This window comes from Pteropus alecto, unplaced genomic scaffold (assembly GCF_000325575.1).
Source record: "Pteropus alecto unplaced genomic scaffold, ASM32557v1 scaffold75, whole genome shotgun sequence".
In the NCBI taxonomy this organism is placed as follows: domain Eukaryota; kingdom Metazoa; phylum Chordata; class Mammalia; order Chiroptera; family Pteropodidae; genus Pteropus; species Pteropus alecto.
The window spans coordinates 17,301,158-17,307,559 of NW_006440638.1; positions in this window are offsets into that span (position 1 = coordinate 17,301,158).

The following is a 6,402-nucleotide window of genomic DNA, read 5'->3' on the forward strand; positions in this document are numbered from 1 at the left end:
TTTGTATCTGGCTCTCTGTTCTGTTCTCTCATGTGGTTTCTGCTTCTTTGTTTTCCCATTTTGGCTACCTTTCCGTGTCTGTTTCTATGCACTAAGCAAAGCTGCTAAGTCTCCTGGTCTTATTAGTGTGGCTTTGTGTGGTAGGTATCCAGTGGCACAGTCCTGAGAGGGGTTCAGGTGCAGGCCAAATTTAGCCCAAGCCTCTACCCCTCTGGGACCACCTGTGAAGATTCAGCAAGCAATCAACAGATGCTGTGCTTATAGTTGCCTCAAAAGGCCACACCAGAAACCGAGGCCAGCTGCCTCCAGTGTGAGTCTAGATGCTGCTCTGCATTGAGCACCTGACTTGCTGAAGATACACCTGGATGTGGCTTGGGTGGGGCTGCGAGTTGGGGGAGGCGGAGTTTTAAGGAATCCTCTGGGTGGAGCGACCTCTGTTATCCAGTTTGATGATATCACGGCTATGCCTCAGGGCTATGGCAGCCCTGCTCCACTGCACTAGGAGCGGGGAGGTCTCAACAGAGGAACAATGGATACCACCAGCATTTCTGTACAGAGCGAGTCTCACCTTTAGCCCTCACTCCTACAGTGTCTCCCTATATGTCCTTGGTGCCCCCTGTGCACAGCCGAACAAGCACTGGTGCTCAGAGAGAGCAGGTCCATCACTGTGAAAGTCCACTCTTGGACATAGCCCCTTTAAAAGGTGTCTGCCACTGCCGCAGCCTCTGTCCAACGCAGCCACTAGGGACCAGGCAGGCTCGTGTCCTCGCCCCGTCCTACCTTCTGTTGTTGCAAGGTGATTTCTTAGATTTCTCCCTAGTTGTATGGCTTGTTCATTTAGATCCCAGGTGATTTTTCCTTGCTGTTTGCTCCTTGTTTCCATCACAGCTTTGATTTGGTTGCCAGAGGATGAACAGAGCCTCTATCATCTATGCCATTTTTTCCCCAGCCCATTATTTTTTTCTACTTTTTTTCTTTCTATAATCATTTCTGTGGTCAGAGTTTTTTGTTTGTTTTTTTTTTTTCAAAACATAAATCAGAACTTGTAACTCCCCTCCTCAAACCCTGTAATGGCTTCCGCTGCCATTAGAATAAAATCCACACTCCTTTGCATGGCTCTGCTTGATCAGGCAGTGCTTACCTCTCCCAACTCATCTTACCAGGTTCCCCCTCATTCACTTTGATCTTGCTCAGCCCTATCTCAAGAACTTTTGCACTCCATGTCCTCCCTGCCTGGAACATCTTCCATAGAGCTTTGTATATTCTTTACATGCCATTCTCTGAAATAGTCCTTTCTAGCCCACCTTGTCAAAAATAATCCCCTTCACCATCACTTTCTATCCTTTTACCTTGCTTTATTATTTTTTTTATAGTACTTGCCTCTACGTGGTATATATTTGTGTGTGTGCGTGCACACCCATATACATAGATATATATCTGATACATTTGCTTACTTGTTTATTGTCTCTCCCACTAGAATATAACTTTCATGAAGGCAGGAACCTTGTCAGTCTTCTCACTGCTGTATCCTTAATACCTACACCTAGCTCTATTTTGCATAAGAGAATTGTTAAATAAGTAAATAAAAAAGATCTAGGTAGCCACTGTCATACTGAGTGGTAGAAGAGAGAGCTCAAGTTTAGAAAGGGCTACAGTGACAAAGTTAGGAAGTTATGACACATAGGTATCTCAATGCTGTACATTTGACATATATGCCCATTATTTGAGTCCATGACCCCAATTGCTTTTTTTCAATTTTAGAAATTTGACTTTCTATATTGTATGATAGAATTAAAAAATGGTGTGTTAAACTTGCTTTGTTAAAACTACATTCATATAAATGATTTACTATATTCATGATGTGATTTTGCATGCAGACTATACTATAATAATATGAAACCTATTCAAAAGTTATCCTTTCAGAATCTACACTGTATGTAAACATTTGAAGTTCACAGTAAAATCCTGTTTCATAATACTATGAATTGCTATCAGATAACTAAGGATTCAGAAAAATAAAATTATATAGTATTTTATTTGTTTTGTATATTCTTCATATATATAAGTTCTTGATAGAGAAGTAATTCACAGTAGAGACAATATAGAAAATATGTTAACTTAAAGTATTTCAGCATTTTTAAAACAAGATTTTCTTGAGTAGTTTTTAAAAATAATTTTGTTTTGCCTGTGAACTTTTTCTCTCTTTGTGTAAGACACATTTTCTGAAAAAGGTGATTTAGGAGTACGACAATGGAACATTATAGTATTTATTTCCCAAAGCTATAAAATTTTATGGTTCAAATGAATTTCTGACAGCTGTTGAATGCTTTCAAATTCTTTTTAAGACCACTATTTCGTTTCCATTGATAGTGTAGTTATAGTCTGTTGAGAGTGCTTATGTGACTTTGTGGAAAGTTCTGTGGAAAAAAACCCCACTCAATTTTATATAAATTTATTTCTCTGCCAACTTTGCTATACATAAATATATCTATATAAAATTTCCACCCTGAATAAGAATAGATCCCTTTAAACATAACATGTATAGAAAAGGAAATATAAAAGTAATCAACTCATCTTTCTATCTTAGACATATTAAAAATTTTAACCCAGTTATGCTGTGAATAAACCTAAAAAGTTTGACCTTTACAGCTGAAATACACTGAAACCTTGTACTGATGATAACTAGAGAGGCAGTGTGGTGAAATGGCGATATTGTCAAATTAGAACACATGGATTCTAGCTCTGGATTTCCTTCCTAAAAACACAGTTTCATCACTGGCAAGAAAGGAAAAATATTACCTTCTTTCTCTACTTCTCAGGATATTGGTAAGGGCCAAATGAAATAATACATATGAAAGCAGTTTCGGAATTGATATACACTGTGAAAAGTACAATTTTCATTTTTGAGCAGCATTAATGGTAAAATAGATCTATTTTATTAGTTTTGTTACGTGTGCTAAAAACCTTATTATAAATTGTTTAAAGTAGTTCTATCTTATGGACTCAGGTTTTCCTTGATAGCATGGCTCTGGTGTATTTTAGTTCTGATTTCGTCTATGAATTTCCAGTTCATATCTTTTCAAAGATAGTATTTTCTCTCATCTCAAATGACATGAGCTGAAAAGACTGATAAGCACTAAGCTTATTTAACATGCAACTATAGCTATTTATACATTTATTTAACATGGAAATAAAGGTAAATCCTTAACAGTAAATCTTGCAATAGTATCCCTAGCTTTACATTTTTTATTAGGCTTTTACGAACTAATTTTCCTATGCTCTTTAGACTCAAAAGAACCGAATCTTCATTTTCATTCTGAAACTTACAAAAATTAATTTTTGAACATCACTGATAAGTAAATAATCTAAAGTTAAATTAAAAATGTTTTTAAAACCACAGAGTAAAGTTTCCCAGTTGAGTAGAATTAACAAATCTATTGGACTTTGAGGTATTTCTTGAAAGCACAAAATTATTATCCTATTGAATCCCTAGATATATGAAAAAGATTCAGTTGTTTCTGACTTACCGTTTAAAAGAAAGCTGTACTATTTGTATTTAAATTTTGCAATCAGTCCTACGGACATGTTTAAGTAAGAGTGAGCCTTACCTGAAGTTGTACAGGGAAATTCTGACCTATCTTTGAGAAGAAAGATAGTTTCAGGAAAAAAAAAAAACTCTGAGAAAACTGAATTGACTCAGACAAATCAGTTTTGTAGTCTTTCTTTTTCAGTAACATTATTAATATACCTATACCTTCAATGGCAAAGTAAAGACCAAACTCTTTAGCTTGATATTTAAGGACTTCCATGGTATAGATCACATCCCACTTGTCAAGTTCATCTAATTTTTTAAGATGAAAATTTTGTTTATGCAGGACTTGCCCCAATATTCACATAAACAGAATGGCCTTTATTACCTATTTTGTCACTCCAAATCAGTTCATCTTTTAAGGTTCAACTGAAGTATCATTTCCTTCTTGAATTTCTCCTCTGAACTCTGGTGACACTTATTTATGTTAGTAATACTAATCTATTTGGGACCTAATGATATGCTGTCATGTATTGTTACATAACTTTTCAAGTCTGTAAATATATTGGTACGTAAGTATGTATAGACGTGTGTATTAAGACTTATTTTACATTATTTCTGCCTTTTACAAGGCTTAGAATATATAGACATATAAAATATATTCAATAAATGTTAAAATGGTTATGATAGTTGCTTTTCCAAGTATTATAGTTCTTGGTTGGAAGTCTGATTTAACATTTAAGGATGGACTGGCCCCCAATCCACTCCTAGAAACTAAGGCATAGACTCTCTGAGCACAAGTTCCTTCTATGCAGAACAGCACTCTCATTTTGGAAAAACTCTCACCAAAAAGTGTTTAAAAGGTCATTTAGGAAATGAACAATCTTTATACAGCTCTGTTACTAAAGCGCTGACCTCACAGTCATAAGGGACAGGTTATCAACCTATCAACCTATTATGTAAAAGGAACACCACTCTATCCAAGGATCTGGGGGGACATCGGCTATTTTATCCTTTAGTGCTGGTTTCTCCTTACAGGTATCTCATGTCCTCATTCTTCATCCACCACCTTTATCTTCTCAGGAACAACTCTTGCTTAACAAGATAAAGAACAGATTTAAGATAAGTTATCACAGCAAGAGTACAAGAAAAAAGTGGCTCATCTTATTATTAAAAGTTATAGGCTAACTAGTCAAACAATTTCCAGGAGAAAGTCATCATCTGAGTATTGGGTAGGAGTAAAGGAGAGGGCATTTCAAGTGAGGAGAGTGATGGGTAAATGTCTAAGTGTAGGAATGAAACAGTATGTTGGTGGATCAGTGAGTGAATAGATTGGACTTGCCAGAGCAAAGGAGTGAATTGAAGAGATGTTAGATAAATGGCTAGATAAGCGTAGTAAAGGGAGGAGTGACGATATCTTTAAACTAAGAGTTGACATTTGATATGATTCAGAAAGAGAACTATTAAATGTTCTAAGGAAGACTTGGTTGATTTTTGAGAGAGATTAATTAACAGAGCTTTGTACTTTCATTCTCTAAAACTGTTTTTGAATACATTTGTTAAACGTATTCTCTTTTATTTCTTTTATTCCATATCACATGTGGCTTGCACATAGCCTGCATGATGCAAACTCATTCCTTTGGATACTTTATTTTTGTGGGTTGTTTTTTGCTTGTTTGTTTTGTTATTTTTTTGAAGGCACACTGGTAATTCTCCAATAACAGATTTCATCTTTCTTTTTTGATTTATACTTCTCTTGCATAATGTAGACATGAATCTGAGTGTAGTTTTTTATAGTCTACTGGACTCATAACAAAGTAACATAATCTTACTTAATGTCAAAGGATAAGTCTGATAATATAATAGCATTCCTGTTGCTATTTTAACTCAGTTTTTACTCAGTAATTTCACATAGAGGGTGTACTAATCTCCTAAACTTTTCCCTAAACAAAATACATTAACAGCTTTTAATTAGGCTATCATTAAATCATATTTGTAGAATGTCACCAGGAAAATATACCTATATCAAGTGTTGACTTTGAAAATTTGGAAAATAAAAGTCACAGTTAAGAGTATGGCTCTAAATAGAAAATATGTTTTACCAATACATAAGTAATTTTGGAAGAATAACCTTACTGGATATTGAGTTTTGGGTTGGCAGATTTCTTCTTTCAACATTTATGTATGTCACTCTGTTGCCTTATGGCTTGCATGATTTCTGACCAGAAGTTGACTGTAATTCTTACCATCCTCCCTTTTAGGTAATGTGTATGTTTTGTTTCTTCTTTAACTTTGGTTTTCAGCAGTTTGAATATGATGTGCTTAGATGTGATTTTTTTTTGTTTTTTTTTGTTTTTAATAAATTCATCCTGTTCTCTAAACCGTTAGGATCTGTGGTTTGGTGTCATTAATATTGGAAAATCTTGGCAATTACTTTCTGAAATATTTTTTTCTCCCTCTTTCTCTCTTTCTTTCCTTAGGGGATTCCAATTATATAGATATAATTACATATAATTATATAATTATATAAACATATAATTACATATAAATATATATGATTATGTATTGTACATAATGATATATTATATATTTTATATATACATATATTATTTGATATCTCCCACAGCACTTAGATTATTTTTGTAGTGTTTTTGTTTGTTCTCTTTCTCTTATTTCATTTGGGTCACATCTATTAATCTATCCTCAAGTTCACTTATTCTGATAAGTATATTTCATTGTGGTTTTATTTTGCATTGACTTATTGACTAATAATACCAAGCAGCTTCGTATTATTAAATGGCAATAAATAAACAGAAATCAAGATAGCTAGGTTTTTAACTTGACTACCTGAGTACATCTTGCTGCTGTTTACT